The following is a 10,203-nucleotide window of genomic DNA, read 5'->3' as shown; positions in this document are numbered from 1 at the left end:
TAGTATTTCAATGATGACATTGCATTTGCACCTGTTTTTGCCTAAGCCTTGCTAGATTGACATGTTATTGGTAGAATCATATAAGTGCATATCTACGAGTTTTCGTTAATTATTGCTGAGCTTGAGACTTGACTTAGAATTTTGGCAAGCTACATCATATTTCTAAGATTTATAGCCTATAACTGGTGACATCTATGACCGGTTTATTTAGGAATGTGAGTAGTACTCCTTATGAGGCATGTTACATAAATGTGCATAAATATGAACTTAATCTGCTTAATACCTGTATGCATTCGGTTTGTGGTTAGTTGACACATGTGGTAGAGTTTTTCCTTTATTCATTTTACCCATAAGCTCCACATTGCCAAAAATATCCTTTTTGTCCTATTTACTACATCCTACATTTAGCCTGTCCTTTGTCAAGCTAGTAGTTTAGTTGTTGGGATTGTCACTTCGTTTTTGGTAGCCAATTGCTCTTATTTGAGATTTTGTTGGGAAGATGAAATGAAGGAGGAAAGAAGTTGAAAGGAAACAAAAAAGAAGTGAAAAATGATTCGAAAAATGAAAAAAAAAAAGAGTTCTGTACTGTTCAAAGCAGTCGATGGACCGGAGTTCGAAAGAAAAAGAAAAAGAAAGAATCGATTCGCATAAATTTAAAATCCTTATCTTATGGCGATTTTTGCTCCCATGTTGCATTAGTATCTTATGGGGAGTTAGTTGATTACTTTCATACTGGAGACTGTGAGATTTGTGCTTGCTACAGCACCGTTTCATTTGATTTTGAGCAAGAAGTTGGATGTTGCCATATGGTTCCGTTTGGGTACTAGCTTGATCACCTGTACCTCCACTTTTCCATATATGTTTTGCCGCTTCTTACCCATACCTCACATATCCACATATATACCTCGACATGTGTCATGGCCTTTTGTTGGTTGGAATGCGTATGTACGGTCATAGAGATTCCCTTCATATTATACTGCAAGCATGTTCTCATAGGTCGTAGTTAGGTGAGAGTCTCTACAAAATAAATTCTTTCTATCCTCTTATATATTCACTTGTGCTTATGAGAGAATTAAGCGACCCGTGAGAGTCCGATTTGATAAGTCTCTATGGTTGACGGTTGTGATTTTTAACGACCTTATAACTCGTTTGCATGATTCGCATTACTAATTGATTGTTAGTTATTGCATTAAATTGGTTTAGGCTTTACATGTTGTAATTCGCTCTGAGATTGAACTCGTTCCATTAGGTCATTAGATCGAGTCTAGTTCTTGCTTGGGGACAAGTAAGGGTTTGGTTTGGGGAAGTTTGATGCGTGCCTTTTATATGATGCTTTACATCCTATTTTCCACGCATTTCAGAGCTCATTCGCGTAGTTTAAGCTACCATTTCCCCTATTTCCGTCTATTTTCGTGTTTTTGTACATTATTGCAGAAATGTGAAGAATTCAACGGAATTTGAGCTAAATTCGTCCCCGAGTGTCTTGCATTGCATTTAATGTGAAGCATTCGCTTAAGGAACGAGCTTGGTGCGCATTTCAAGGCCCAAAAAACAAATACACGAGAAATTGAAAGTCAAGTGTCAGCTACTTCAGTCGATCGACCAGTGCCTTATGTCGATCGACCAACTTGCGGGTTCCAGAAGCTACTGTACACTGCTACTCAGTCGATCGACCGCCACTCTTAGTCGATCGACCAAGCCGCTATCCCAGACGAGAATTAAAAGATCGAGGAAACGCAAGCCCATTGTGTTTAGGTTTTGATAATAAGTGTTACGTATATTTTCTATATAACGTAACCTAGAACAGGAGATTAATCATTCAGTTTTTACTAGTTCTTTAGCCAGTTTTCCAACATTCATTAATTAGGGTTTTTAAATACTATTTCGTACAATTACTCTCGCATTCGGTTTCTGGATCTCTTGCCGCAATTCCAATCGGTATTCTTCTGCTAATAATTCAGTTTGCTTTATTATAGCTTGTAGGATAGAATTGCTAGTTAGTTTCCCAAAACCGATTCATCGTTTATGTTAATTGTTTGTTCTATTATTTCAAGCATGAATTCTTCTGTTTATCTTATTAGTTTTATTGTTGTTATCGTCCTTAGTATGAGTAGCTAAATAGTTTGTGCTAGGATGTAGGGGAATTATAGTGTAGGCGGCAATATAATGAACACGGCCTGATTCGCGTGTTGGTCGATCAACCGACATACTTGATCGATCGACTGACCTCGTGAGGTTTTCCCTCGTTTTAATTGATTTAAATGTTGTGTTTGACGAATCGAATGCATGCGACTAGTTGAATACTTAATATTTGACTAACCCATTAGATCGAGAGATAGGGACAGTTGTTAGATCACCAATTAAAATGACTAAACTATGCTGAGATCGAAAGATAGGTAAAGTTTAGACCATTAGTCACTTTTCAGGACAAAAGTTAGTATTAGTGATATTAGGGACCTATAGCGAGATCGAAAGATGCTATTTGTTAAGAGTGGACCGAGAGGACCTCTTTATTTCCCGCCTCATATGTTTGATTTAGACTGTTTAGTATTTGCCGAAACTATAACGAACCGACCATCCTAGTACCCCTTCTTTTATCTGTTTTAACTGTTTATTTAGTTTATTGTCTTTATTTGCTATTAGTATAGACCAAATCAAATCAACCCCCACTTTCGTTACCTTAGACTAAATTAGACAATTAGAAATTACATTCGCCTCCTTGTGGTTCGACCCTGTTACCACTAGCCTAGGTTAGTTTTAATAGGAAATTATAAATCTTATTTTTGGTACTCACAACGACGGGTATCAAATTTTGGCGCCGTTGCCGGGGAGGCAATTGTTCTAATTTTTAGTTGTTTTTATTTAGTCTTTCTTTAGTTTAAGGGACTTCCGCTCCTTAAACTTTTCTTATATTCTTTTTGTAGTTTCTTCTTATGCGCAGGTCACAGGATGGTGAACTAGTACCATTCAATCCTGAGATCGAGAAATCCTTGCGCGAGTTGAGACGATCACAAAGGGTATTACCGACAGAGGAAGAGCTGAGTACTCTATCAAGCTACTACGATAACGCTCTGTTCGAGGAAGATCCACCTACATCTCCTGCTTCAATTTCTTCAGCTGAGACAGTCACTTCTCCAGAAATTCCTATCATGGCTGAAGAAGCAACCATTGCCAGTCACTCAGAGCCGACAGCTGCGAATCTCAACAAAGGATTCGAACTACCTGGGGAGGCGAGGAAATTCGAGCCGAAGCCTTCCTATATTAACCTGGTTGAGAGAAACTAGTTCGGAGGAGCTGCAAATGAAGATGCAGCCAAGCATATGGAGATTTTTATTGATTATTGCTGCTCTATACCCCCGCCGACCGGTGTGACCCAAGACCAGATCAAGGAGACCATGTTCATTTTCTCCCTTCGTGATGCTGCAAGGGAGTGGTATAGAGATCTGGATCGAGCCGCTCATGGGATCACCGACTGGAATTCCTTAGCCCTGGCATTTTAAAAAAAAGTACTTCTCTGCCTCGAAGACTAATGCCATTAGAGCTCAGATCACGAGCTTTAAACAGGGGCCTGATGAGAACTTTCATGAAGCATGGGTCCGTTTCAAGAAACTAGTGCGAACCATACCGCACCATGGGTTCGAAAACTGGAGTCTTTGCAATCAGTTCTATAATGGGTCAGTATGACGATCGAGAGGGCCATTTTGGATCTGCAGACCAATGGCCGATTTTTGAGAACATGGGAGAGACTAAGGGGTGGAAGATCATTGATGATTTGGCCACTCATAAGGCTGAATATGGGAATTCGAGAGGAAACCAGAGGAGAGCTGCTGAATCTTCCTCTGTTGCTGCACTAGAAGCTCTCACTGCAAGGTTTGACAAATACGAGTTGGGGGGAGCTTCTAAAGGAGGAATGTACCATGTTAACGCTGTTTCAGACGGTCCTTTCGTCTGTAGAAGATGTGGAGCTGAGGGACATGTCTCAGAGAATTGTCCCAGTCCTTTCGAGTCTTGTGCTGCCTTTCAACACTATAGGCAGACAAACACGTACTATGAGCCGAATGTCCACCCCAACTTGAGGTGGAGTAGCCAGAATGTCCTGAATCCGACTCAACCTCCACAACAACAGCAGCAGCAAGCTTATGTGCCTCCACATAAGCAGCCATATCAAAAGCCTCCGTATGTTCCTCAGCAGCAGCAACAATCCCAAAATTTCGAGTTCCCCGAGTTGAAGAACTTATTGCTGAAGGAGTCCCAAGCTAGAGAGGCCGGGATGAAGATGCTAGAGAGCCAAATTGCTCAATTGGCTAGCAAGAATACCACTCGAGCTCCGGGACACTTACCGACTCAAACTGATCAGAAAGAGACCCTAAATTCCATAACATTGAGGAGTGGGTCTACCCTGGAGGGGCCTGTTATGGTCAAGGATGATGCTGCAAAAGATGAGGCAAAACCGAGTCAAAACAAAACTGGAACGAGCAAGGGAAAGAAAAAGGCGTCTACGGGTATATCGATCGATCGATCGAAGTGCGAGTTCTGAAGCTTACGGTCTGTTCAACTCGGTCGATCGATCGACATCACCGGGTCGATCGACCGAGATCGCTGCTGATAGTGAGATTTTTCGTCCTCCGATGCCCGACAACTTGAGGGATCATTTGTTTCGGGGCACGACAGTCCCGAAAATATTGGGGAAAGACCCGAGTGCTGATGGGTCAGTCTCGGCTCCGAAGTACGACCCGATGTTGATCAATGGTTCACATTTGAGACGGTCTGAAGAGGGTTCAAGCTTCAACAAGGAGAAAGTAGTGGACTTCCAGCCTAAGTCCACGGATACCGGCATGCGCGATTTAGAGAAGAGGGCTAAGCTACTTCTTACAGCCCCATACCCGAAAAGACTAGTGCCGACGAAGGAACAGGTATCTTTCAATAAATTTGAAAAAGTTATTCGTAGCTTGAATGTACAAGTGCCTTTCCTTGAGTTAGTTAATCAAGTGCCTGCCTATACTAAATTCATGAAACAACTCCTGTCTAAGAAAAATTCGCTTGAAAATGTGCATACTGTCGCATTAACCAAAGAGTCATGCTCATTTTTGTCTTACACTGCACCCCATAAGCTAGAGGACCCGGGTAGCTTTTCTGTTCCTTGTAATATAGGTACCTTCTCTATTGAGAAGGCATTATGTGACCTAGGAGCTAGCATTAGCGTCATGCCTTTAAATCTTGCTAGGAAGCTAAAATTGACTAGGTTTGCAGTCACAGACATGACAGTTCAGATGGCTGACCGATCTGCGGTCCAACCTATAGGCGTCCTAGAAGACATCCCTGTGCAAATAGGGAAGTTTTTCTTCCCCGTAGACTTTGTAGTCCTAGATATGCCTGAGGATGCCCGCATACCTATCATTCTAGGTAGGCCATTTATACACACTGCTGGTGCAGTTATTGATGTTGGTTCTGGGACCCTGACCTTCAAAGTGGGAAAGCATTCTATTGTCTTCACCCAAACAGCTAGGAAGAAGGACCCTATGTGGCCTGTCACCTGTAATACGGTTTCTGAAAAGAAATCATACTTTGTGCTTCCTGATATGCCTGTCTCTACTTCTATTCCTATCATAACCCCTCCGCCCCAGATTGGGAGCAAATTGGAGGAAGATTTGTCTATTTCTGATATTGCAGGAGCTGGTTTGGGGAAGGAAGAGCCGCAAGTCGCTCCAGCTGTGAAGAAACCGATCATTCAAAGAGGAGGTCTTGGTTGCCTTAGCTATGGCACTGATGAGGAAGTTGATGACGAGCCGGTCATGGCAAGGGAGTCCGACTTGGACTTTGATGAGCAAGAAGAGGTCATTGACTGGGGAGATGATGAAAGTGTTGATCCGTTGAGCCATACGGACGTGGAAGCTAAGAAGGGTGTAGCTGATAAGATAAGCACCGTTGAGGCTACCTCTAGTAGCCAGAAGCCGACGAAGTGGGTCATTCCGTGGCCGTTCTTGATCAACTACTAGTTGATCACATATTTTCCAAACATTTTATTTGCTTTTGTTAGACATTTTTTATTGCTTTTGTGTGCGCGAAACTTCGCATTTTATTTTGCTTGCTTAGGATTTTATACGCTTTAGACTTTACTTTGGGTTTTGCGCAATTTTGGGCACGTATTATTGTGCACTTGCAGGTTTTTAGACCTCATTAGCTCAAGTAATTGAGCAAATACGAAGAAATCTGAAGTACAACAGTATTTTGAGTCGATCGACTGGGCTATATAGTCGATCGACTGGTCTGCAGTTTCCAGGAGCTACTGTTCCTTTCACCTCGGTCGATCGACTGAGTGATGTGGTCGATCGACCGACCTGCTTCTTGTACACTGTTTACGACCTCTCTCCTGCTATGTTTGGTCGATTTGCGGAATTAAGGGAGTTTTCTACTCCACTTTATCTTCCGTCACTATTTATTTCTTATATTTTTCTCAATTTTGCACATAATACCGCTTCATTCTTGCTTTCTCGATTTATGCATGGTACTTTGTTTATCTTTTTAGGTACTTATTAGTAGCACTGTTGGCTACTGAAACCTCCTAGCTCACGCTGGTTTGGGGAGGTTTCATTTGCTGCGCTTAAAGTCTTGTGAGTTCTCGGTTTCCACTTCATGTTTTATTTGTTTATTTTCTCGCAAATTACCGTTTTCCTTTTATTTCATTACATGATTTTGCACAATGGGGACATTGTGCGATTTGGTTTGGGGAAGGGTTTTGCATCGCATATCATTTGCTTGCATTCACGGTTACATTTTGTTTTGCATTGCTTTTTCATTTCCTATATATATACAAAATTTGAAAAATTTGAAAAATTTCAAACAAAATTCAAAAAAATGCATGTTTATTTTAGCATATAGGTCGTGTCGGAACGGTAGTATTTCAATGATGACATTGCATTTGCACCTGTTTTTGCCTAAGCCTTGCTAGATTGACATGTTATTAGTAGAATAATATAAGTGCATATCTAAGAGTTTTCGTTAATTATTGCTGAGCTTGAGACTTGACTTAGAATTTTGGCAAGCTACATCATATTTCTAAGATTTATAGCCTATAACTGGTGACATCTATGACCGGTTTATTTAGGAATGTGAGTAGTACTCCTTATGAGGCATGTTACATAAATGTGCATAAATATGAACTTAATCTGCTTAATACCTGTATGCATTCGGTTTGTGGTTAGTTGACACATGTGGTAGAGTTTTTCCTTTATTCATTTTACCCATAAGCTCCACATTGCCAAAAATATCCTTTTTGTCCTATTTACTACATCCTACATTTAGCCTGTCCTTTGTCAAGCTAGTAGTTTAGTTGTTGGGATTGTCACTTCGTTTTTGGTAGCCAATTGCTCTTATTTGAGATTTTGTTGGGAAGATGAAATGAAGGAGGAAAGAAGTTGAAAGGAAACAAAAAAGAAGTGAAAAATGATTCGAAAAATGAAAAAAAAAGAGTTTTGTACTGTTCAAAGCAGTCGATCGACTGCCCATTCTGGTCGATCGACCGGAGTTCGAAAGAAAAAGAAAAAGAAAGAATCGATTCGCATAAATTTAAAATCCTTATCTTATGGCGATTTTTGCTCCCATGTTGCATTAGTATCTTATGGGGAGTTAGTTGATTACTTTCATACTGGAGACTGTGAGATTTGTGCTTGCTACAGCACCGTTTCATTTGATTTTGAGCAAGAAGTTGGATGTTGCCATATGGTTCCGTTTGGGTACTAGCTTGATCACCTGTACCTCCACTTTTCCATATATGTTTTGCCGCTTCTTACCCATACCTCACATATCCACATATATACCTCGACATGTGTCATGGCCTTTTGTTGGTTGGAATGCGTATGTACGGTCATAGAGATTACCTTCATATTATACTGCAAGCATGTTCTCATAGGTCGTAGTTAGGTGAGAGTCTCTACAAAATAAATTCTTTCTATCCTCTTATATATTCACTTGTGCTTATGAGAGAATTAAGCGACCCGTGAGAGTCCGATTTGATAAGTCTCTATGGTTGACGGTTCAGCAGTTTTTAACGACCTTATAACTCGTTTGCATGATTCGCATTACTAATTGATTGTTAGTTATTGCATTAAATTGGTTTAGGCTTTACATGTTGTAATTCGCTCTGAGATTGAACTCGTTCCATTAGGTCATTAGATCGAGTCTAGTTCTTGCTTGGGGACAAGTAAGGGTTTGGTTTGGGGAAGTTTGATGCGTGCCTTTTATATGATGTTTTACATCCTATTTTCCACGCATTTCAGAGCTCATTCGCGTAGTTTAAGCTACCATTTCCCCTATTTCCGTCTATTTTCGTGTTTTTGTACATTATTGCAGAAATGTGAAGAATTCAACGGAATTTGAGCTAAATCCGTCCCCGAGTGTCTTGCATTGCATTTAACGTGAAGCATTCGCTTAAGGAACGAGCTTGGTGCGCATTTCAAGGCCCAAAAAACAAATACACGAGAAATTGAAAGTCAAGTGTCAACTACTTCAGTCGATCGACCAGTGCCTTCAGTCGATCGACCAACTTGCGGGTTCCAGAAGCTACTGTACACTGCTACTCAGTTGATCGACCGCCACTCTTAGTCGATCGACCAAGCCGCTATCCCAGACGAGAATTAAAAGATCGAGGAAACGCAAGCCCATTGTGTTTAGGTTTTGATAATAAGCATTACGTATATTTTCTATATAACGTAACCTAGAACAGGAGATTAATCATTTAGTTTTTACTAGTTCTTTAGCCAGTTTTCCAACATTCAATAATTAGGGTTTTTAAATACTATTTCGTACAATTACTCTCGCATTCGGTTTCTGGATCTCTTGCTGCAATTCCAATCGGTATTCTTCTGCTAATAATTCAGTTTGCTTTATTATTGCTTGTAGGATAGAATTGCTAGTTAGTTTCCCAAAACCGATTCATCGTTTATGTTAATTGTTTGTTCTATTATTTCAAGCATGAATTCTTCTGTTTATCTTATTAGTTTTATTGTTGTTATCGTCCTTAGTATGAGTAGCTAAATAGTTTGTGCTAGGATGTAGGGGAATTATAGTGTAGGCGGCAATATAATGAACACGGCCTGATTCGCGTGTTGGTCGATCGACCGACATACTTGGTCGATCGACAGACCTCGTGAGGTTTTCCCTCGTTTTAATTGATTTAAATGTTGTGTTTGACGAATCGAATGCATGCGACTAGTTGAATACTTAATATTTGACTGACCCATTAGATCGAGAGATAGAGACAGTTGTTAGATCACCAATTAAAATGACTAAACTATGCTGAGAACGAAAGATAGGTAAAGTTTAGACCGTTAGTCACTTTTCAGGACGAAAGTTAGTATTAGTGATATTAGGGACCTATAGCGAGATCGAAAGATGCTATTTGTTAAGAGTGGACCGAAAGGACCTCTTTATTTCCCGCCTCATATGTTTGATTTAGACCTGTTTAGTATGCTGCCGCCGAAACTATAACGAACCGACCATCCTAGTACCCCTTCTTTTATCTATTTTAACTGTTTATTTAGTTTATTGTCTTTATTTGCTATTAGTATAGACCAAATCAAATCAACCCCCACTTTCGTTACGTTAGACTAAATTAGACAATTAGAAATTACATTCGCCTCCTTGTGGTTCGACCCTGTTACCACTAGCCTAGGTTAGTTTTAATAGGAAATTATAAATCTTATTTTTGGTACTCACAACGACGGGTATCAACTATAATCCGGAAGCCTCATCTCGTGCGAAGAAGTCGTTGGAGGTAACTATAAGGAACCATTACATTTCCACACTAGCGCTTTGAGACGATGAAACTTATGCAACATATGATAGATTGACTTCTGAATTAATTAAGGAGTTGGAGGGGATTGTTGGTGTTGTAACTATAGACGCCTATGTCCCTGGCAGTGTTTCTTCAAGGGTATGGGGTCATAGAAGGCTACAGCCTAAGCAATGCAATATTAGATATATGAAGAGGAAGGCAACACAGAGGGAAGGTGGTCTGCAGGACCCTGTTGACAGAAGAAGATCTGGGAGGGTACCAAAAGGCAATAGAACTCCCGATGCTAGAAAGAATAAGAAGGTGAGTAATAGAGTAATTGTTATTCATTGTTGTACTAAATTCTTTACTCGGCTTTTTTGCATAACCCTCTAAATAACGTCATAATTTTTTGAATTGCAGAAAAAAACTAA

The 10,203-nt window shown here is 40.3% G+C and overlaps 1 non-coding gene across 1 annotated transcript; it reads right to left on the bottom strand.

Moving 5' to 3' along the window:
* Positions 1–3,531: 3,531 nt before the first annotated feature.
* LOC141609739 (small nucleolar RNA R71) lies at positions 3,532–3,638 on the bottom strand. Its single transcript, XR_012527654.1, has one exon. It is a non-coding gene; the product is annotated as a small nucleolar RNA R71 (small nucleolar RNA).
* Between the last annotated feature and the right edge of the window lie 6,565 nt (positions 3,639–10,203).

The sequence above is a fragment of the Silene latifolia genome, chromosome 10 (assembly GCF_048544455.1).
Source record: "Silene latifolia isolate original U9 population chromosome 10, ASM4854445v1, whole genome shotgun sequence".
In the NCBI taxonomy this organism is placed as follows: Eukaryota; Viridiplantae; Streptophyta; class Magnoliopsida; order Caryophyllales; family Caryophyllaceae; genus Silene; species Silene latifolia.
Note: the sequence above shows the minus strand (reverse complement) of the source record. Positions and strands in the feature narration are given on the sequence as shown.